Raw genomic sequence first — 26,194 nt, forward strand, 5'->3', positions numbered from 1 at the left:
TTATAACCATACTTATTAACCATTAACCATGTTAATGACATAACAAAATAAAATAAATGTCTTGTGAATCACTCTTCGACATTACGTGTACGGTGTTAATTTCCTGAAAAGCAACGCTTATCGCTAAAATAAAATATACCGTGTGAGCGTTTCTTAAAGAATATCGAACGATTGTAAGTTACGATAAGAAAAAAAATACCAATAAAAATTTAAGCTTTCCTTGAATATTGTGGTAGGAATATTTCATGAAACTCTTGTGTTTATACAGCTTTAGTATTCTACTTATATATTTCTTAGAGAGTTCAAGGATAGAAACAAGGATTATATACACAAGTACAAATTTGCATTTACTGTATAATGTATGGTTATATCCTAGTAACTTGATTACTGTTTTGAAGATGAAGTGGTGATTAACTATGTTATACTGAAATTATTTCAAATACCGCTAAGCTGTATAAAAAATAAAAAATTAGTATAAGATGATTTGGATAGATCGGAAGATATTATGTTATCTACATAGTATGATATTATATCTTTTAAATTAATAAACTAAAAAATTAACCTGCTAACAATTAGGACACATGTTGAAAAAAATTTAATAAATAAAAATGAATAACATCTTGATACCGATCAGGCAAGTGACTGCTAGTCTATTGTCTAAAATTACTGTATTTAACTTCTATTTATCTATTTAGGTAGAAAATATGGTAGTTTCGAAGTCCTTTTAGACTAAATACATTGATAATTAGAAGGGATGGGAAACAAACTAAAAAACCAGTTGTTGAATACAGTGCGGTTAATGGGGGGTTATTTTTACATGTTGTTATATTTGATACAAGTATTTGCATTGTTTTATGATTTAAATAAAATTAATAGTAAAATGATATTATTGTATTGTTTCTTCTTCTTTTTACTAGTACCTGTACAATTTTCATATATGTTCCGAACAATATTGAAAAGTAGTGTTCCCACAACCCTTGCTAAACTTAATTTTTTATAATGTTAATAATTATTTTATTTGAGATTATTATTGAATATATTTTCTCTTGCTAGTTGTCAAATAGTTTTTCAATATTATTCGAGAAGTCTTGCGCTATGAAGGGAAGGATCAGTGTATAAAAATCAAATTTATTTGTTAAAAATTCCCTTCAATTTGATGAAAAAAAAACATAACTCATATTTTTAAATATTATTTCAGATTTCATAACAAGATTCTTGCAAGGAAAATAAAAATATTTTAAACACATATTTAATATCTAAAAATATTTTTGTAATAATACTTAAATTATAAGGAAAAAACAGGGTTATTTTCTCGAAACCAAAACGTATATCATTCATAATCTCGTCAGTTTTTCCAGTTATCGCTCGAATTCGTTGGCCCGATTCGCGGCTCCTGGGATATGATTCCGTTCGTCGAGAAGAGCTGAAAGTCATGCGGCAAACATCGGAACTAAGAAAAATGCACGCGCAATACAATTTTGAAGACATTTTGAAAAGCGTTCAAATCAAAAGTTCGCCGAATTCAGTTCTGCTCATGGGCATTTTGAATTTTCGGTCTAATTTCGCCCGGAATGCTCAGGTCTGTATCCACCAAAAGAGCTGTTTAGGTTTTGCGATGTAATATTTATGTTTATGGATGTGCTGAACAACTTCCTTTTGTTAGAGGACGACACGTTTCTTGACAATATGGTTAAATATGTTAAACGAGATATTACAGTAAAATAAAAGAGACTAGGCTTGAAATATATTATTTTACTAACAAACCATTAATGATGCATATTTTTTACATAATATACGTCCAGTACACACAAAACCTTTCCATAACATACATTAAAATCTTTCATTTTTCCTGGTGGAGCTCTTCTTTGTACATTTTCGCATGTGGGAAGAATCCGGAAGATCTCTCTGAAACGTTCAACAATAGTCTGATATCATTGAGATGATGCATTTGCCTTAATATTTTCTTATATTCTCAATGTCTTTAATGTCCTACTAAAATCCTTTATGTTACATTTCAGGCACCTTTTCCAAACTTTCCGGAAAGTAGAGGAGATGGGAATGAAGAAAATGTACTTCTAGGCACATTAGGCAACCTAAAACTTTCATTCACACATTCACTTACATTCTGTTGACGATTTGTTTATATTAATTCTCTGTCTGTCATGGTCGTAATGAATTATGGATGAGTCATAAGTTGTATAATGTCTGGTCCGAGCACCGTCCCTTACCTTATTTTTTGATAGGCCTTGAAAAATTGAAAATGTATTTCTGAAACAATCTCCATCTTTGGGACGTGATTTTATAGACTGTTTCATCAATCCCAAATTAAATCAGCAGCGATAAAATAACTTTATATGGAGATAACAATGTTTCTTCGAGGCCGTCCCCTTTGTCTCATTAAAATTAAGCTCCCTCAGCAGCCAACACTTTTTGGTTACGTGATTTTCTCGGTCTCTGATAACCAATCAAATTCGTGTAGGATTATTTGAGTTTTATAGACTGATCTACAGGAATGGAAGCGAATAAAATCGTCAATGTGTAGCAGAACTGCTTTAAGGCTTCTTTTTGGTGAATCTATGAAAATACGCTATTGTGCTGAATCATATTGGATCTTAAATCTATAAAAAAAATCTGACATCCTGGAATTTTTTCCATGTTGTTATCGTTTTCAGCATAACAAAATACAAAAATATGAGTTAAAATGCTTAAACATTTTTTTTTGCTGCAGATCTGTGTGTATCTGAAGGACAGATCTATGTCCTTCACTGACTATGTACCAACATCACACATTTTATCTTCTCTTCTATACACATTTTTCCTCTATCAAGAAATCGTTAGTTATATGCTGGCCCATCGAGTGTAATACCTAATCACTTTATGCCACATTCTATATCTGGTGGGCCAAGTTGGTGTAGTATACCATGAACTATTAAAACCTAGAGAAAGAGTTAACACTAATCTGTGTTGAACTAAGTATTCATCATAAAACATCCACAGTACGCCAAAGGTATGATTTAATCATGATAACGTCTCATATATCAATACCAGTTTAAGAAGTGTTGATTTTTTTGTTATAAATTGCCTAAAATATGTACAAAATGTATAAAACCAATTGGCCAATTATTTTTATAAAATTTTAACAATTCATTGTAAATAGCGTGTTTTCTTTAGGACAAGAATCAGAAAGTGTAAGACACTTGGTACACATAATATTTTAGGGTAGGTTTGGTTTGGTGAATGGAGGTAGGTCGAAATCAAACAGCTATAGTTTACGTGATGTGGCCGTTATTTATTGAAGTGATATAAAATGTGGAAAATAAAAATATATAAATGGAAGCGGTGCTGGGTTTACCTGTAGACGAGGTTTGGGCAGTCGATGGTGCCACGTCTGAACTGAACTATGGTCAGTGACTGAATGGTCGAAAGTACCCTCAATAATCTATCAGATAAACGTCTCGGGGTTGCCATATATTCGTTGTCGTATACTAGTCGGCCATGCTGGCACCACGCCCATGTTCAACATCTGAGATTATATTTCTGAGTATTTTGTAGATCGTTATTCCACGATGTAAAATTCGACATGCCTCAAGGTCGCTACAATACTCCCCTGCCAGAATTTTACTTACAATTATAGGCAATAAAAATATAAAAAGAGTATGAAAAAAATAAATACGATTACGAATAAATGATGCATAACGGACTTGTTAATCAACCTAGTATTATATATAATACTTTTTATGTTAGATTTTGATTGACTCAGTTGTTGTAAATAAGTCCTCTTTTACTTCTGTAACAAAAACAACAATACATTTACAGTATACATTTTATATTAGGTAAAATATCTTTCCATTTTTCATGCCTTCATCAAAAAGTGAGTATTTTACTGTAGCTGTCAATATTTCTTCTTGCTATGTGACCACCCCATTTTCAATTTATTTTGTTTTCTTATGATGTTACACACTTTCCGTTGTTATTTGATGTATGTATTTTTCACTTATATTTCATCAAATATATTGGAATTTTATATTAATTGTCTATCCGAAGTGCAATTATATATGGTTGGTTCAATCTATTTTTTAGAGCATTTTGTTTTGTTTGTGAAATATAACAATAATACTGTTTCAATCAACGGCTTGTTATTTTTCCTGTAGTTTTGTATGAATTTTTTTAAATTTCAATTTCAATATTTTAATATATATATATATATATATATATATATATATATATATATATATATTAAATGTTTTCAATTTTCAAGATTCAAAATGTTATCAATTATTAATTGTCTCGATTTTATTATCATAAAAAGTACTTACATTTCACTGTTGAAATATAAGTAATATTAAGTAACTAATGCTAATTACATTTTTTGTAAGTAAATTATAACAGAAGCACTAATCTACAGCAGATCCTATTAATAATCAGTAACGAATCCAGGATTTTGGTTTTTACTTCATTACGATATTGAGTTTATAATTATTAATACAATAATAGAAGTGTAAAATTAACAAAGAAGGTTTCTACTTTTCAAGGATTATTAAAATACAATTCATGGTATGCTCTGAGAGACTTAATGGTATAAGGACATTATTATTGCGAATTACCTAAAAAGAACTTCCAGCATTGATAATATAACTTCGACAATATAACATCTTTAAATTCACATCACTATGCCCATTGATAATTAATAAATGTTTTAAAATTTAAAATGGTCTGGATAAATTCCTTGAGTTTACTGTTAAAAATTCTATCTTAATGAGTAAATTACTCAGTTCAGCAAAAAAGGGTATATATAAAAATCCATTGTTAATGTGAATTATTTTTAAAAAGACAGCAACCTCAGCCTACTATTCAATGTTTGCATGCATTTTGATCATAGATTAATGAAAATAAGTAAAAAAAGTATCAATATAAACAACTGTTAAATAAACTATTCGGCTTTAGTAAATTCGATGGTTTTGGATAAGAAAAATATTTTTTCCATAATTTTTCATACAACTGAAATATTTATGGGACATTCAAGATGGAGTTTTGGACAATCATTACTTTAGTTGTTTTATTTGAAAAATCCAATGATAAACACATTAAATACTTTTAGAAACGATTTAAATGTAGTGATATTGATGTAAATTATAAATTGTTCGTGCATATTGTCGACCAGATCTGTTCATTACATTTACGTGCAATCCAAACAGGAATGAAATTAAAATTTTATTGTTGGTCAAACATCAATGCATCGCGGTGAAACGTAACACCGCACGTGTCTTCAAACAAAAATAAAAATCGTTAAACATGATTACACATCACATTTTTATACATGAAAAATGACATTTGAATAGGACAACGTCCGTCGGGTAGCTATTAAACATGCAAAGTTTAATTTAGATAAAATAATTATTCATGTCTTTATTTTTGGACTGAGCTTTCCATATTTTCCAAATACAGATACTTTAGTGCATACATGTCTATTAATTTAGTGATATTTTCATTCTTTCAAAATGTGTTGGTTTTTTTTTAGTGAGTTACTATGTTTTAATAACCATTAAAAAGACAAATTCTATTCAAGTAAAGAATGAAAGGAGGGATGTTTTGTAAGACTAAATACTGCTAGATGAAACGTTAAATTAAAAAATATATTCGATTTAATCACATATATATTGATTATTCTATGTTTTGGCGAGTGTAACAAAAGTATAAAATGGGCAAAGCAATTTCCTTTATTTAAGTAAAATATGATATTCGATAAATATTTACTTAAATAAAACACAATTTAAAAAGTGAATTATTTTTTCATACCCCTGATGTTTTTATATAATATTACTTTAATATTTCAACCCTATTTTATTTATGTTAGTAATTTCTTTTCCGAAAGTGAGAATTTAACAGATTGATATTACGTACAACGCATCATCGAAGCCCCTGTAGAACGGACGGTACTACGCCGGCTCGTAAATTCAAGTTATAGACATTTGCATATGGCGTTATAAACCGAGAAGCTGACATTATTACGGGGGATGGAAAGGTGTATTCCCGGATTATATGGCTCCGATGTTCAGAATGATGGCTGTAAACTTTAGACCAATTTACGAGACAATTAAGTATGCAAGCCAGCTCGCGCAGAAACGAAACTACGTAGTTAGGTTTTATCTTTCAGCGCAAAATATCTTTCGCATCCGAATAACGACAAAACAAAAAATAATGAGGAATTAGACGGGGCTCGGACAAAAAACAGTTTATAAATGCAAGCATTTCTACCTCTTCATTATGAAAAAAATATAAAATAAACTGCGATAAAGCTGAAAGTATGACTCTAATTTTGTCAACAACTATATAAAATATATTTGAGTTAAAATGTTTTAATGATATTGTTGTAATAGCCCTAGGATTGTTGACATAATATTGATACATCAACATAATTTTTTATCTATATATTAATCGGCTTAGCGAATTGTTTTCGTCACTTTCCAATAAAATTAAATACGCCTAAATCAAGCAACCATGAATAGACGTCAGATCGGCGACATAAAATATAACAGTTCAACTGAAAAGTCCCCGGCCTACCATAGTATAACACATTTTCTTGGCAAAATTAGTTTTTTTTATTCAACATAAATCCCTTCAACGGTGATACACTGATTATAGCGACCCTGCAACTTTTCGATACCATTTTTGTAGTACGATTTGTCCTTTGCTTCAAAATTGGACTCACTTTCGTCGATCACCTCTTCATTCGACGAAAATTTCTTCCCAGCGAGCATTTTTTTGAGATCTGAGAATGAACAGGAAATAGACGCTGTGGGGCAGATCTGGAGAATACGGTGGACGGCCCAATTCACGGACTTTTGCCGTCGTTTTCACTGACTTGTCGCACGGTACATTGTCTTGGTGAAGCAGCGCTTTCTTTTCTTCTTCTACGGCCGTTTTTCGGCGATTTGGTCCTTCAAACGGTCAAATAACTCTATGTAATAGTCGTTGTTGAGAGTTCTTCTTTTTTCAAGGTAGTCAATGAAAATTATTCCATGAGCATCCCAAAATACAGGCGCCATAAACTTGCCAGCCGACTGTTGCAATTTGTTGCGACTGTTGCGATTGCGATTCGTGTACAGTCCACTCGGATGACTCAATTGTCACATCATTCATTGTCACATATCGACGCACAAATTGGAGTTATTACGCTTGATCATGTTCAAACATTACTTCGAAACATAAACTCGTTCTTTATTATCAAAAGTGTGCTCGGGCGGCACCCACTTTGCACAGAGCTCTCTTATACCCAAATATTAGTGAATGATATGATGTACACACTCAGTTGATATCTTCAGAGTGTTTGCTTTTTCGTTCAATTTCATGATTTTCCTGGGGCAGTGTCCGGAAACTCGGCATCAAGCCGAGTTTTTGCTTCAACTGTATTTTTTCCCTTCAAAAAGCAATATTTTATTATCACGCGAAATTCCATTTTATCCATTTTTTCACAATAACAAATTGCAAGTTGCTTCACTCAAAATGCTACAGTTCACAAACTAATAATCCGACAGCTGTCAAATTTATACACGCATCTTTTGATGGTTAGGGCTAACTAAAAATCATGTTGATTTAATTCTAGTAGCGCCATCTATGTGCCAGGCAGGGGACTTTTCAATTGACCTGCGTAGATAATTCGTTGCTTCTGTTGTATCAAATAAAAATTAAAATTTGGCAGCACTGTGTCGAGAAATGCTGGTAGGAATTATTTAATCGGAGGGCAAAACCTTAAATTCTAAATTTGAAACAATATTAACAAGTTATTTCATTTTAAGCAGTGTTATTTAACGATTTTGTGTTATTTTTGGTTATTGCTGTATTGCTGGAACTATTAAAGAGTTATGGCAAGTTTGGATAAAAAAACGAATAAGAATAATATGACCATGTAAAGTTATATTTTTTGTACAGAACAAAGAATGGTGTCCGCTCTATCGTAAGGTCCAGAATAATAATACTCGTCTGTTACAAGATACTGCTTACAAGATATTTAGATTTTCGAAATCAGCTTTTCATTTAATTTGATGTCTGGTGAGCAGAGAACAGCTAAGAAAAATTGTCCTTACTTATGGACTGATATGGTTCTGGAGCCATACAATATCATTTTACTAGAAGTAACTCTAAAGGTTATTAAGATTTTTCTGTAAATTATAGTGGTATTAATATCTGGTTAATTTCAGGTTTCATTAGTAAATGTATGTCCTAACAAATCACTACCGGATTGCAGGTAATAGATACGTTAATTTGTGCGCATCACGAGCTCATTTGTTGGTGAGTTGTTAGTTACCATGTGGGACATAAGATAAAGTAGAAAGTAGTAGATAAACGAAAGCAATAGAAGCTAAATTAAAGATGAGCTATCTACAATGCCGATTATATACAAATTTAGGTAAAGAAATTCTTCTTTAAATCCGCCTGGTGTATTTATTGTTTTTGCTAGATATATTTTAGCTGAGAAATATAGATAATAGCTAAAGACTATATGAATATATAAATGAAGAAATGAAAATATGCGGAAGTTAAAATGAAACTAACTACATAATTTGAATAGATGAAATGCATAGGTCAAATAAAAGAAATTATGAATGATTAACAATACATTTCTAGATTTTTTAAAAGCATTAATAAATATTAAGGTGTTGAACAATTAATTCAATAACATGCTTTTATCAATTATTTTCTTTATTTACTTTATAGAAATCGTTAATTTAAAGATTGTAAATACATTCCTTTAATATACATTTCCAAATTGTAAAAAATAAACTACCTAATTGTGTTCGTTATTGTTTTAATATGCATGCATGTGAAGAATTTAAAGATTGTAAATACATTCCTTTAATATACATTTCCAAATTGTAAAAAATAAACTACCTAATTGTGTTCGTTATTGTTTTAATATGCATGCTAAAATACAGGTGTTAAATTCTAATTGATATGTCAATTAAAAATTGTTTTATTCGTAACTCTGTTTTAAAGTACAAATATGTATTAATTCATATATTATTCCATAGTTATGTTTTATAATTTGTTTGTATATTTGTTGCTCTGAAGTAGATACAATTCTGGAAATAATATCTTAGTTTTGATACTCCATTATAATGTTCAGTGGTATAATAATTCACACTTCTTAATACTTTGTTTTTATTGAAACTTAATGGAAATTGGATATAATTAAATTCAATTTAAAAAGGTTAGTGAGTGTTGTTCAGATAGTTTGCATATATTTTTAATGTTTTGTATGCAAACATTTATTATTTTAATTAATATCATAACATAATTTTTAAATTAGTCTGTTTATTACAAGAGAAACATTATTAACTTAATGTTGAGATTATTGTTGTTTTGTCAATCTCAAAATATTGCGAAAACAAGCTAAATATTTCCTTAATCATCCTCAATAATTCACAGCTGGCTCTCGGAGGGAGTGTCTAATTCTCAACCAAAACGCTGCTTTTTATGCTGCAGAACTACATCTTCTGGCCTTGGAGAATATTTAAATCGCAAATTTCATATCCCTTTTTATGATATCGATCCATGTGTCTTCCAAGCTGTTTACTTGATCTTCCACCCAAAACATCAATTTCGCCACAGAAGCCTAAGGGGTTAGTTCACCTTTCATACGAAAAATATGTCCAAACCACAGCAATCTGCATTTTTGAATCTGAGTCTGCAAGTTTATAAAATGCAAATGTAACTGCAATTATTATAAAATATCCTCTCCTCCACACTCTCTGCCTCAGAAAAGTAAAAGACCCTGCAACTTGGCCGGTTGGTTATTTTAGCAATAAATGCCACTTACTGCTGCTCTATTACTGACTTTGAGCACCTGATTTACAATTGCATGATAATTTACATCTAAAACGTTCTTCCACAAACTAGTGGAATGCGATAATCTTATCTATACAATGTTAATACCCTTAATTTAAGTTATCTCATATGTTCCTGCTGAGAGAGAGACGAATAATAGCAGATTGTTCCACTGAAATAGCATTACTACCAAAAGTGAGGGAAAAGTAATGTCTAACTGGTCTTATGAAATGGATATTTTAAATCCTAGACAGTAGACACAACCAATGAATGATTATTTTAAGGCAGAGCTCATGTTTGGCTATGAGCCGAATATATGAATATCATCAGTAAAACCGGAAATGTTAATATTTGGACATATGGCATAGAAGATGGAACTTGTATCAATATTAAATTGTGTAGAGCTAAAAACATAACACCAATTTATTGTGTCTCCTATTACTTAATCTCCTATTTTTTAATATTTCCAAAGAGGAGAGAGAGTTGGTCTGTGAGATTCGCAGAGTCTGCAGTTGTCCGGATCCTATATTTTGTTTTAATGGTGGAAGTTTGGTGGTAAGTATATAAGGTAGGCCATCTGAGGCCACTGTAGGTGATCTATTTTTTTTTATAGAGATACATAATGGCAAATATGGAATTGATAGGTCAAGAAAAATATGGAACGCTACTGAAATCTGCGGATCTACTTGACGCAAAGACGCTGCTAGTAATCTCTTTATCGTACTAATTTTGGTGTATATATGGAAATAAATAATAAGTAATCTTATGTTACGGGTATTTTATGTTACAACAAAAGTCATAAAATTGAATTGCAGTTATTACATTAATTATTGTTAGTCTCGCTAAAAATCAAGAATGGCTGAGCCGATTGGGCTAATTTACATTTCTGCAATATATGTGAAAGTCCAGATAGGGTTTCTCTTGTGATAAAATATGGAACAATTGGAAGAAAAATAGTCACCGTGGCTGTCATCATTAGTTTCACTGTCACAAAGGATCGACATTATTGTATTGGTCGGTAGTAAAATTGTATAACTACAAATTTTGAAAACTCGTTTAAACTACCAGCTACTATTATCAAGCCACGGTAGAATATATGGTTTATTCAATGTTGAAGATAATTTATCGACATTAGCCGTTTAACACATTTTCTATTTTACATGAGCATTTCACATTTGTCATTATTTAGTCGCAACAAGTTCGTGAACACTAAAGTGAGCAACACTTCGTGTACATGAAAGTGCACAACAGTGAGCACAATACTACGAAATTGAGAGATTCTGCAGGCGCAGTGCTCCATGAACGTACAGCATTGCTCTATGATCTGGAAATAGATTATGATGCCAACAAATCAGTTAGAGTTAGGGAAATACCAATCGTTTATCAATATAGTAAGCCATTAAAATTCACCGGTGAATTTACTGGGCCATGTTGTCAAAATTGGTCCCACCACCATATCATTAGGCTTACTAGCTTCTGGGTAGGAAATTATTTTAGTTTAGTTATTTTAATATAATAGTTTTTTACAAATGAGGTCCTTTGGCGCAACGCATATTGCACAGGACAATTGCATATCAACTTTCAAAGTAATATACTATAAAAGTTCTTTGGTAATATTCCAATTTGTATCAAAAACAAATTAACAAATTCTTAAACAATTGTAGATACAAGGACAAATTTATACTTGCTAGGGGGACTGTTATTACTACCAGACACATATAATCAATTTTTACAAATTTATTTTATGCATATTCCGATGCTGAAATTGATAGGCGTTGTGCTGATAATCCAAGAGTGAAGAGAAAAGCATCATTACTAATTTTTATTACAAAACCATAACTAACTAAACTGTTAATAACCCTATTGATGGCAATAAAAAAAAAACAATGGCAAAAAAAAGGTATAGTTATTAAGTTTACGATGTGAAAAGACAAATTGCATCCTTTTGTATGGTGACTATTTTATTCTGAAGCAAACGTGTCTGATCTGTTTGAAATCAGAAAACGAAGATAAAGAAACAAACTGGTGCTTTCAATTCAGTTCTAAAGACTCCGGGGCTAATTGCACTGTGTTACGCGATCGAAACTCATTGTGCATCCAAATGTTTTGTTGGTAATCGCTGACGTATACCTGCGAGAGGGTAGTGTTGAAAGGCAGCACTTGTATATCGCTTAGTTTTACGCCTGTCTATTTAATACAAAGCAGGATATGCTTCTACTAATTAAAAATTACGTACGTATACTAAAACTGAATAGAAATAATAATTAATATAAATTATAAAATTTAATTGAAATATATATAAAAATATATTTAAGAAGAACTTTTACGTTTGTTTATAACTTGTTTTTTCTATCAATTTTTCTTATACTTTTAATATTTATTTCAATTTTTAATCAAATCAATTATTTACAGATATATTTCTATAAAGCTATAACTGACCTCAGCAAAGAATGGGGTCATAGGTAAAGAATCAATAGTGCAGATTATTCGAATATTCTGGCAGGTCAATATTTTCATTTTTGAAATCTACAAGAATTGCTCCATTAGTAGTATGCAATTTGTATAGAATATTTTATTGTATATCATGTTGTCTATCTTTGGAGCTTTTGAAACTGTCAGTACACTGAACGATAAGTCTACCTAATTTACACAACCATTTGTTTGCGTAAAATGTCATATTCGCCACTGCATTCTGTATCAATTATAATAAGGAATAAACCAATCTAAAATATGGGAATAAACTTGTAGTATTCTTGGTGACGACATTGTGTCTATAATATGTATTAGATCATGTAAATTTGGTTACGGCTACTCTAATAACATCGTAGCATTTAAGATATCTACAGTCTTAGATTTGTCGGCCCAATATACTTTATCCTGAATATTGGCTTTTTGTTCGGTTGGAATATACCTATAGAATAGGCACAACTGCAACAATTGGTTATGACTTTGGGAAAATGTCCTGGATATGGTTGTATAGACACTGTGTGTATTTGTTGATCTTCGTTACCCAAAAAGTAGATTTGAAAACAAATTACATCGCTATCGGTAATTGAAAATAGAGAATCAATTTGATTGGTACAGTCACATATATTGAATATTCAGTTTCAAATTTCAGATTCAAAATTATGACTATTCTCATTCTGAACCAGCCAGGAAGCAATAATTGAATTCGATTTATTAATTGTACAGAAACACACTTTCGATTACTAGCTCTGGTGGAACATTTAGTGATGAAAGTGAAATGTGCTCTGATGCACAGCAAAACCGACTGATTCATCTTCATAATTAAATGCACGGCACTGTTAACATTTCTTCCATATTCTAGATAGCGACTTGTGCATATGATAAATAGGCCATTTCGGCGTCTATTCGAACGTTACGTATCTTTCGTTGTTTTAATCTATTAGATCTAAGACGTTCATTGTGTTGTTATTCCATTTAAACGCGCGCTTGCAACCTGGTCTCTTAAATTTACATTATCCGTTAAGTGTTTTTCTATAGTTCTATTTAACCCATGGTTATGGACTATTTCTGTACTATGTGCATGAGTATTTTGTTAATAAACAACAAATAAATATAAATAAGTTAAAATTTACAGGAATGTAAACATTATTTAATTAGTGTAAATAGAAACGTTGGGAATAAAACAAACAATGACAATTATTATTCAATATATTACTGTAAATTAATACACACTGTATAATGTAAGACCCACACTATATCCCATGAAAGTACTTAGTACTTTCAGCAAATATCTATGAGGTCGTATGAATACATCAGTGTTATAGGTAGCGTTGAGAATATCGACTAAAAACGACCATCGACTGTTTAGTATTTGAGTACTTGTTACGTCTCTCGATATTTGTTCAGGCCTTTTGTTAAAACTTGTCTTATTGAAGTTTCAACTAATAATAATCTTAAAATATTCCTGATTAACGACAAATAAGAATTCAAAAACCGACAAATAAACTATTGTATTTAAAAATGTTAAATTAAAAAAGAGTAATTGATAAAGATTGATTGAAAAAATATGATGCAAATATTTACTGGTCATTACTCCATTCCTCTTGACAATCAAGTCAAATAAAAAAATATATAATTTCCATCATCCATTTTCCAACATTCAAAATGAAACTGTTCCTTTGAACATAATATAATTCAGCAATTATCTCATTCTTTTTCTTTCGCAAAGAAGGTTAGAGAGAGAATATGTGCATCTACGTCTCACTTATGGCACGGTTTAAAAAAATCAAAAAAAGTAGAAACACATTGAAATGAAATAGAAATATACCAGTTACTTTTATTAGATTATATCATTATTTCATTCCTTTTTTCACACTATAACTTGTCAATTTACGCATGTTCAAACCATTGTAATCTATGTCTCTGAATTTGATCTTCAGTTAAGCACTGATTGTCGCATCTTGAACGATCCCGGAGAGAAACATGTAGAATTTTCCTTAGACATCAAATTTGAAAGACCTCAAGCTTAGATATATCAGACCCAGTAACAACGTCAAAGCCTCGAAACCATATAGATATGTTGACAAGATAGGCGTTCAAAAGAGGCAAAAGGTCATTTTGCACTCGCACACAGCTAACGGAATCAATGTAGGACCCCTGAAGGATGGCATTACATAACTTCTAGAGGAATGAATGCTTCCAAAGCTGCCAAAAGTGAGGGCCAGTATATACAGTCGAAAGCACCGCGAAAATCAACAATCGCACTCTTTCCACATCTAATACCACAGGGTACAAACCAAGACATACCGATATTCTCAGCTTTTTTCCTCGCAAACTATTTAAAGGTTCATTTATGTTATCTTTATCCTTCGTAGAAGAACACGTCCACCAGTGAATATCAATCATTGTCAACTCCCCCAAGCAGGGGATGTTAAATATCTTGCGTATGCATTTAGATCGACGCCTAACCTGAAAGAAGCCCATACTATCTAAACGAAAACAACTTGGACTTAAATTATAACATATGTATTGGCTGATTGGGCACAAATTGAGGTTATCATTATGTTAGATGTAAGTCTATAATCAAGCCTATTTGGTCATATGGAATTCAACAATGGGGTACCGCTAGCAAATCTAATATAACCATCATTAAACAGTTATAAAATAAAGTATTGCGTGCCACTGTTGATGCTCCATACCATGTTTCAAATGAAATGATACAACGCGATATTCCTTTAGAACCAATAATGAGTGTGATTCAACATGTTTGTGTGAAGTACTTCAAAACAATGTCAGTGCATCTCAACGTATTCGCTAATCAGCTAAATATGCGACGTGATAGTGAAATACATAGACTAATTATATATATATATATATATATATATATATATATATATATATATATATATATATATATATATATATATAAATATATATATATTGCCTATTGGGCAGATTGTGGAACCACCAAGAGAAGAGAAAAAGAACCACCAAAGAAAATTGTGTAATCTTCATAAACACCTACCCGACAATTTATAGGAGAGTTATACTTCGATTTGCTTTGTTGCTCTTTTTCAGGCTATGTACAATTATCGCTTTCTAACATGCTGACGATATTCTATCTGATCATAAATTTATGTTAGCAACACATGAAGCCGTTGAATTAATTGAATATCTAAATGAATATTCTAAATCAAATTTTACAATATCATTAGCTTAACTTTACTTTTAAGACTAGTAACATAATAATAGCCTATAAATATGAAATAAAAGACCTAAAAAATATAATATTTTCTAAATCGAGTCCCTTATATATAAAGACTCAACAAACATAGCAAGATAAAAAATTGTCACACATATATAAATAGATACTTTGATTATTAAGCTGATTGAAATTTTTAAATTCATTTATAAGGTCTCATTGCTTTCTGTGATTATAATATTTATTCAAAGAGACAAGTAATTTGGAGTAATAGAGTAGATATAATTAAAACATTTAAATTTTTTGTATATATTTTAAAGTCTCCTTTTACCAACAATGTATTTCTGGAATATCTGGACTGGACCTACAGTTTAACGTGGGCTCCGAACCACGGTCCTCAGCATTAAAGCCTACCGACTGGCAAGTGACCAACTTTAGAAATCATCCCAGAAGAAATCCGGTCTTACCCAGCCTGGTTACTGGCGTGACTGGGATCATTTTCCTTGCCGGATTTTACACTCTTGCCTAGAACATTCACAAAATTTAAACAATCGCAAACATAAATTTACGACCATGCCCCAGCAGGATTCGAACCCGCGGCTATCGCAACAGTAGGAGGAATGTCCCATCGCCTTTGCCACTGCGCCACCAAGCCGGCTTTTAATAGTCATGTTCAACATAACTCATATATTCTGACAACAATAGGGAAAATAATCAGGTTTCGACGTTGTTTAAATAATTATTCTGTCCATCTATATGTAATTGAACTCCTCTTAAACAATTGGACCAAATTTAATGAATTTTTTGTATTCTTTTATGTGGATTCGATAATGGTTTAGATTCACGGATCACAGATCGTGTAGCAATATGGTTATAGTTCTTTAAACATTTAAACATTTTTTGATTTCAAAAACAAAATCACTAATTGGATGTTACTATGGTCATCTTATAGAGTTTTTTTCTATTGCCGAAATCAATTATTCCATCCAAACCAAAAGACAATGTTAGAGCAGGACACCGTTTGTTGGCGGCTCCGCTAGTAGACTAAATAGGACTTTAGAATGTGGAGTAGCTGTAGTAAAAGAACACATTAAAAACTAATTGCAAAAAGTATATTTTTCATTATAATTTAGAAAAGTATTTTGGCATTTAGTTGAACGAAATCCTAGCTTAAAGAGCATTAATTCTCTCGAATAGAATCTAGTTCGCCAGAAATTTACGACACTCTAGGAAACGATTTAATACAGATAAACCTTTATCATTTCAAAATAATTAAATATGCTCTTAGAGTCGAAAGAATTTTTGAAAAACTAAGTTATCTTGTCAGAGAATAAAGTAACTTTAACTAAATGAATAGTAATGGAAATTAGTAAACATTATCAAATATCATTCCAAATAAAAAATTTAAGGGGGTAACATTATGTTTATTGAAGATATTAGCATCGATGTTGATTGATAAAATTATTAGGTTCGTTTATTTCTTGTTTTACTTGGTACGACAATAATTTTCTATGAAGAAGTTTCGACGTAAATTTGATAACTCGTTCATATATTTGTTATAAAAGGGGATTGATATGGCCCTGGTTCTCTAAAAAACAAGACGGTGTGATTATGTTAAAGTGGAAGATGTGATGAGTGAATTATCTATAGGAGTTTTGTTAAGTAGGCCGGCAATATCGCTCATGAAGTTGTGAAGGTTTTTGTATGGCATAAAGTTAAAATTTATAGATTTCATAATTGGCGTTCGAGGAGAATATAAAACTGCTCCATTTTAATTCATTCTATTAATAGGAATCAAATTAAATTAACAATCTATGCTTTGACCTTAGACACAAGCTTTGCAGTTCAGGCTATAAGGCAAGGTACAAGTTGCTGTGAAATTTACATAATTTAATAACATAATTTACTGGAAATTGGATAGTAGTCTACAATCCAGTGTGTCAATTGTACCACCAAATATGGATTACAGTAGCTTATACCATACAGGGTATATCATGGAAGTTTTGATCAAACAGTGTTATTTAGAAGATCATCAAACTGGCGTCGCTTTGACAAGTTTTTTAATTAAATTTTAATAGTTAAATAAAATTTTTAAACCCTACACATTTCATCATTTATTTACACCTAAGATGAACTGATGAGTTATAGTGTTCTTTATAATGAAAAAATTGATTGTGTGTATTGTGCAAAAATGTATTGTGTAATAAAGTCTAATTATAAGAGTAAATATGTATAAGTATAAATTATTATTATCAGAAGGTGCATGACGAAGCGCGAGGAAGATGTGAAGGGCGTTTTAAAGCTCTACCGACATAAGAAAAGAACCGTCAGATTTTATAAACCCTATATATCGCGTTAGACGTCTTGAGCTATTATTTTTAGATTTTAGTGAGTAATGTGCATAATTGGTGTGATATTCACTAATAATCTACCAGTATTTCATAACGCAGTACTTTAATAGATTGATTTTGATTCAAAAGGCAGACTAACTGAATTAAAGAACCAGTAATTAATATTGCATTTGGAAGATATTAATTACAGTTTTAAACTCTCATACAATTTCTATACAAATGGGAACAAAATATTTAGGAAGAATTTAATGAAGAAATGATAATTAACATTTTTATTTTACAAGTTTTAATATTTTATCTATTTTATTAATATCTGCGTCTAGTTATAGGATGTAATATTTCTATTTATATAATTGTAAATCAATTATTATGGCAAACGACATATTTCTGTCTCGAGCAATAGAAAAAGTACAAGTGGCAGTCAACAAAATCTACAAATGGATGAAAGATTGCAAAATTCGACTAAATAGCTCCAAATCTGTCCACGTTAATTTTGTATTGCGCGAAATAATAAAAACTTAATTATATCACTCAATGGATGCCCGATTCCTCAAGCAAAATCAGCTAAATACCTTGGAATCCATCGTGACGGCAGATGAAATTGGAAACATCACATTAGACAAAAAGCAAAACACATTAAAACCAAAATAAAACAACTATTCTGGTTAGTCGGAAGATATTCTCAACTTGGTCTAAAATCAAGGAGGTTAGTCTATAAGACAATTATAAAGCCCATTTGGACCTATGGGGTGCAAATATGGGGTTGCACTAAAAATTCAAATCAACTAGTTATACAACACTGTCAAAACAAGGTTCTTCGATTGATTACCAATGCCTCTTGCTACGGAACCATCGAAGAACTGCACGATGACCTGGAAATCAAATGAATTTGCAAAGTTATCCAAGATTTCGCCTTGAAACACGAAATAATATTACTGAATCATACTAACGTGGAAGCAATACAACTGGACACTGCTGCAGGATGTCAGGAGATTGAAGCTAACCAAATCATACGAACTTATATAAAGTGTATACCTTTAGTGTAAACTATAGCTATAAGTTATTATAATTTTATTATTGAGAAATACATATTGATGTATTTTCTCGTACTCGTCTTGCTTGTGAATTAATCCAAGTACAAATGAAAAGTAGTAATAAATTAATGTATAATTAAGATTGTACTAAGCGTATCTAATAAAGATGTAAAAATATATATAATTGTTAATATTTGATAACGCCCAATAATATATCCAAGAATATTTATAATAAATACGTAATTTGATTATAAATTATTTAAATATAGATGTATTGTCTTGAAATACACAGCTTTAAATTATAACGATAAACAACTTACTATTCAACGAAAATGCAATTATTATTTACTCTACCACTTTACATCCCTTATTCGTGCGTCAGCAATAGCGAATACAATATGTTTCCTGGTCTATAAACGGGCATAATTAGTACAGCAATATATACCGAAGGCGCTCTGTGTCTTTCTTTGTCAAATATGAGTGGCGCTTTATTTGATTCAAAACAGATAAGACACGTTTCCAGGAATTTCTATTCAGTACAATAGAAAGCGAAGAAATGCATTTTTTATGTATATAAGTTTAAAATTCAGCGTAGTTTAATTGCTAATTAATTCGGTCAATTTTATTAAGTAATGATTTATTGTGAAATAATGGATACAACTGATATATTATTTGAAATATTATAGTTTTAAATATACCAAATTAAATCGAGATTTTAGACAAAAACTAGTTATAAAGAAACCATTGGAATAGTGTGGACGGTGATTTGGATTTTACTGCCTAGAAACCGCAAAAATGGACGAACAATGAATCTAAATAAAATCATTATGGTATGATGAGACCGCTGGAGTCGCCAAATAATAACAGAAGTAATTACGGTCCATGAGGAAACATTATTACAACGGCTTCTCTTTCTTATGCGAATCTAGCTGTCGGAGAGAGCATGTTCAGCATGGAAAAAGGCAATAAGTGTTTCCATATTTAAAAAAGGAGAAACAGATTTTTCATTCACCTGTCGATTTTGGGCTGCTTTAAAAGTTCCAAAAATCATTAAACTTCTTTAGATATCTTTGGAAGATTCCATTGGTTGCGTGCAAGTGTAAAATTATTTGTCAAATTCATTTAAAATCTGAGCAGGTGTTCGACAAGTAGACCTCATGTTTTGAATACTTTCAAATAATGGTGAATGGAATTGGCCGAAAATAACATTACTTTTGCATTCTAAACAATTGGCGCAAAAGCTTTCTTAGTTGGAATTTATCACGACGAGCCTATCTCCAACAATTTTAGCCTATTTTTTGATTTAAAATCATAGTATTAGATCCGAGCCCTATTCACGGTTTTCTGTATGTATAATATTATCGAAAGATATTTAATAAATCATGATATTTGGAACATGAAATTGAAATGTTAATCAAATTTCTAGTTCTCTTGGTGCTGGTAATCCGGGAATTTACTGAATAATCGAATAAATACGTAAAATTAAAATTGAAATAGAAAATATACACCACAAGGTCATGTTATAATCTACTGCTGGAACTTGAGGGAACTTCATAAACCCTCGATCAATTATAACAGGTGTTTTACAGAATAATGTATAGGGGCCGATACTTGAAATGAAATAGCAGGAAGGCGTGATTGTAGCCTTTAATGTTGACGAAGAGTAGTGGTTCTGACATTTTCTATGTATGGGTGAATATGTAATATGTTACGATAACAAATTAGTACTAAAAGCAGAAAGAGTATTTTATTATTTTATTACTATTTGTTTATAATTATGTGTTATTATAATTTCACTTAAATGGGAGTTAAATTTAAAAAAAACGTGTGGCTATGAAAAAAATAGTTTTTATTTGGTGGTTACTTATCTACCTTGCTATTGGTGACAACTGTTTCTCATCACAAATGGCGATGCTATTTGGCTTAGGACAATGTTAGTCTTCTATTATTTATATTGATTTCTATGATTTTGATTCATGTCTTTTTCAGAAGTGTTCAACTATATGCGATCCTGTTCGAGCTGGTTTTCCATGCGAATGGTCGACCTTCAATTTAAGAGACATAACCAAATTATTCTAATATGAGTTTCTAGAATTGTTCTAGAACAGTCAGTTGATTGTCGCATCTTAAACGACATTAAATGACATTTCCACATTAATACCTCAATTGAGAGAAACCTGTACAATTTGCCGTAAATATCGCATGGGAAAGATATGCATTATAGTTTTGATTATAATATTTCCTCTTTTGCGTACGCAGCAATTCAGAAAGGCAAAATCTCCTTTTGTTTGCGATTTAACCTTATAGTTACAGTGCTATATTCATGTCCTTCATTACTAATTAGATCTAGCTTGCTCTAATTAGATCTCATTTAGATTTACAATAACAAGCTATCCATCATTACTCATTTTTTTCTTCATTCTCAATCTAGATAGCTTTGGAGTGTAAACCTATATCATGAAGAATGTTATAAACTTCAGTTGTCACCTAACTATATTGAAAATCAGCGGTGATACATCTAATTGCCGAATACCGGCTCGGATCTCAACTGAATTTAAGAAATCATGTCGAAATCGTACACAGGTGTATTTGCTACAAAATTATTAATATTCTGAAACTTTCATTCGTGCACCCATGGAATCATGTAGAATCATGGTGTAATAAAGATGTTTGCATAACGAATGATTAACTTCTTATACCATTCTTGATGACCTTGGTCGCTTAGCTTTTCCCAGTATGACATCAGTCTTTATGCAATTTGCGAATAAGAGGAATGCTGGAAGAGGACACATAATTTAAGTGAAACACGCCATAGCAACCATTTTCCAAACACAGTAGCTAAACCTAAAGCTAAAGAAATATAATTATTCTTTTGAGATACTTTCTAGATTTAGATTTAGTTCCAGAAAATCAACTTTAAGTAAATTTTCGAATGAAAACTAAATAGCATCCGCTTGGTAGCCATGGACATGAAGGTATTTTATATTTGTGATTGTGATTATAAATGTCTATATACAACAGTATAAAATCCGACAAGGAATAATCATCCCAATTACACCAGTAACCAAGCTGAATAAGACTGGATGTTTTCTGCGATGGTCCGTAAGTTGCCTAATGGTCTTCATACCGAGTAGTAGCGCTACGTTGAGTAGTAGGCAGTCGAGATAAACTATGGTTGGCAATAAAGAAAAAAATTGGTAACAGAAAAAAAGGAAACCAAACTGACTAAAAAGGTACTTTGTTACATAAGTATTAAAATCTTGTGAAACTATTATATCAATCATAATTAAATATTTTAAATATATTTATATCAAATTTAAATAAATTTAAACCAAATATAATACCTAATATATTATAATTTAATTTTTTCTAGGAAGATTTATAGTTGGAATATTATCAACTCTCTCTTAATTATGCAGGACTGTATGTATGGCAGGTGAATCGATGATACTCATCAGGCTGTTTAATATGTACCATATTTAAATTGAGAAAAACTGTTTAGTTGTATTTGCTTTTAAAGTTTTAATATATTAAATAAATGAATGTGTTTTGCTGGCATTATTCTGGTTTATAAATCGGTAATGACGTATTCGATTTTTTAATTTGTTGTTCTGAATAAATTTCAGTAAAACTTATTGATGTAACAATAGCAATACTTGGCAAGAATTGTGTTAATATATACGTTACAAAGAATATTATCTGAACCAGTCAATGGTTGTAAATATACAGGAGATGGAAATAATAATAACAGCTGACATATACCTAATATTTATCTGTTAATAAGATGTTTTCTATTAATAAGTCGAGATTTTCTTTTTAGAACAGATACAAAAATACTCCTCATCATCGGCTCTAACACTTCCCATAATAGTTTAGCTATTTGGTGACATTCTGATGCTTCTCAAACTAAGCATTTTACTCATGCAATATGACAGTGTTTGGCAGCAATATAGAGTTATAGTAATAAACTCATCACTGAGGATGTTGAAATATACATTGGCAGTAGTCCCACCAGTGATGTGAATAAGGTCAGCTAAATATATCACAATATTGCAGCCCAAATTATAAAGGATTGATTCTTGACCCAGGTAAGTAAGCAGTCCGAATTGGGGCTCTCCATACATAAACCCGACCGTTTGTAGGAAACAATAATAAACAACAATAAACGATGATACCACATTCTTCTAGTTCTCAAGTATTCAGGTTTTATGGTTAGCGTAGGTTTCCATTATAAAGGATTTTGCAATCGCATACCATCCATGAATATTAGTTTTGTGGGACTCGCGCCATATTATTTTTGTCGAAATAGTATTGATCAAGGAGTATTGTGATTTGCTGTGACTCTTGCCGCAGCATTTTCATGTTGTCTGGCTACGTTCTTTTTTAATGTTCATTGATCTGTCAGTTAACTGACTCAAACGAAACTAAATCGAAGATTCAGAATTGGTCATACTCGTATGCTGATATTAATGATGCAGTAAGCAGTTGTTCGGTTACTATAAATGTTTCTATTTTCGATAATCTGGTATTGAGAATTTGAGCGATTTTCACTTAATTATTCATGATGGAAAATACTTTTATTTGACATATCGACGACTCATAAGCTTTGTTTCAGTATTTTAAATTTTGTCTTACTACATCCCATATTAGATACAATTAGTAAACTCTGACATTAACATTTAATTAATTACTAATATTCTATTGTATTTGCATTATTTTATGCTGTAGTACGAGTGTGAAATAAATAAATTAATACATATTTCTTAAAACTATAATTAATAACTATAATAACTTTAATTTATTAATAAAATTAATATATGTTACATCGGCAGTATCGTTTCCCAAGAATAAAAGTTTCTACTGCTCTAAATCGGGCACATTTTATTTGATTTTAACTGGAGCTGTAAATTCATTCATATAACTGGAATCAAATTACTTATCAAGAAAATAAAGCAGTTTGGCATTGGATTTCCATTCGTTCCGAAGGCACTCGAAGCATTCGCTTGTGTAGTTAAGTGGAGTTCGTGTAAAAGTGTCGTAGCTGAAACTGTAAGGTTTTAAAAGGTAGATTGAATGTACTCGAAAATATTTAGCCATGAATTATTACAACTAGGAAACATTCTTCTTTTGAAATATGCCCCTAGTCGGTGGATTCGTGCATCTCAGTTCAGAGTGTACGGCTATCAAGAAGATTGAAGTTGGTGGATACAAAATCAGTTTACTATAATTTGGGCAGAAGCTTGCAGCTGAGAGGAATCTTGGAGAACTACTCTATATAGGAATAGCGGACGCTTAGCGGGAGATGCCTAGGCGAGACAAGGACGATGCACATCACTTTGGCTACTTTTCCACATTTTTTTAACTATCAACAGTGATGCAAAAAGTACAAATTAAATAATATGGTTCATAATAGCATTCAGCACTACATATATTATTGTCTTTCTATGAAATAAGTAAAGAGCATATTACAAAAAAATGTAATCTTCGTTTGCACCGAGGAATTATGCTTTTTAACAATTTCGTTTTGTCTCATCGAGATGGAACAATGTAAGATATCATGGCCGATCAGCTTAGTGATCCAAAGGATGTTTTCATCCACTTCTAGGTGTATAAATATAGGTTTAATAAATAATTTTATCGAAATTATAAATCGAGCTTTTAAACCAACTTTTAACAGTTGAGAGAAAAAATTAAACATTAAGTAAATGGTGAGTTAAGGAAGCTATCTTTGTTGGGTCCCAAATACATTAAATTGCAGAAATCCGTATATTCTTTATTAATGAATATTTACAGAATAAAAAAGCTGATAACTCATATGAGCGTTTCTCTAAAAATCAATTTTCTATACTCCAATTTAGATTTTTTTTAACTTAGTTGTAGAGATCTCAGTAAAGAGCCGAAGAGTGTCATCAACATATTTTCATGACGGGACGGATATGTAAGAGCCACAAGAATGACGTAATGCTTGTGGATTTACTTACAGAGGATACCTATAATGTAACATCCAAAAGACAGCGATTTCATGAGCCACCAAATGTTTTGTAGATCCACTTATCTGGTAAGTTTTTTTTTTAAATTTGGAATATCCTTAAACAAATAACAGCAATACTTTAAATGTGTGTTTGATTAATATTTGTTGTTTAATGTTTAATTAATGTATTTAAAGGTGTAATGTGTTTAAAACTAGTTCGTAATTTCATAATTTTCACAAACCAGAAGCTAAATTGGATAAAGGAACCAAAGGAAACAATATTCTTGACTATATTTATTTCCTTTTATCTGTGTCTTGCATTTGGGACTAATCTGTAAAATGAGAAAACTGTGATCACAGAATACTGTCAATTACTGTAGCCATTTGATTTCGAAAAAAAATCATACGAAGGGGGATTCTCAATAATTAAACTTATTAACTTATTCACTTCTTAATACTGATACCCCGACAATAAAAACAACCGTATTTGAAACATTTCCTGACGACTATAGACAAAATACAGGTAGAAGCCAACAAGATGGACAGGTGGACTAGAAACTGGAAAATACTGCTCAATAAGTCTAAATCTAGCATTGCTGCGAAATGAATGAATGAATGAATGCGAATGAAAACCCTATAATAAGTAAAATTTCTCGACATTTAACTCGATAGTAGGTTAACTTGGAAACATCACGTTAGAGCAAAACAAACCAGCTGAGACTCATAATCAAAGAATTGTACTATCAAATCACAGCAACTTAGAAGAAACATAATTACAGGCCAACGTGCAGGAAATCAGAAGTTGGAGCGAACCAAACTCTACGAGCTTGTGTAGTATATGAGTATTACTCTAACTATAGCTTAAGAAGTCTAATTTAATTTTAATTTAGGAAATATATACTGACGTATTTATCCGTCATTCATCTTGGGTGCATACTAATTTAAGTATAACAGAACAATAGTAATAAACTAATTTGTATATTAAGATTGTACTAAGCAAATCTAATGTAAGAAATAACTAAAAAATATATCTTCTCCTTGGGGAATGAGTAGTTAATAGAATGAGTTATAAATACGCTTTTTATTTATAGGAAACATAATATTTACCATTCATGATGTCTTACCTATACATTTGAAAATTTGCATCAATTTTGATGTATCTAATAATAAGGTACACAATGTTTATGATAAGGCTTTGAGTGTACAGAAAAAATTTAAAAATTAATTTATGGTTATTATAAAACAGACTAGTGCTAAAATCCAAATTTCCTACTAATAGGAAAATTAAAATTAAAATATTAAGTTAAGTTAAAATATTAAGCCCTGATCAACGGCAAAACGGGAC

The 26,194-nt window shown here is 31.0% G+C and overlaps 2 protein-coding genes across 4 annotated transcripts in view; one reads left to right on the forward strand and one right to left on the reverse strand.

Moving 5' to 3' along the window:
• Positions 1-26,194, reverse strand: part of LOC143206852 (extracellular serine/threonine protein CG31145) — a 558,035-nt gene that overhangs the window by 208,353 nt on the left and 323,488 nt on the right. The gene's annotated exons all lie outside the window — the stretch shown is intronic.
• LOC143206854 (uncharacterized) overlaps positions 1-26,194 on the forward strand; it is a 133,346-nt gene that overhangs the window by 58,206 nt on the left and 48,946 nt on the right. The gene's annotated exons all lie outside the window — the stretch shown is intronic.

The sequence above is a fragment of the Rhynchophorus ferrugineus genome, unplaced genomic scaffold (assembly GCF_030347505.1).
Source record: "Rhynchophorus ferrugineus isolate W39M unplaced genomic scaffold, kcgeb_rfMv2 rfM1, whole genome shotgun sequence".
Taxonomy (NCBI): Eukaryota; Metazoa; Arthropoda; class Insecta; order Coleoptera; family Curculionidae; genus Rhynchophorus; species Rhynchophorus ferrugineus.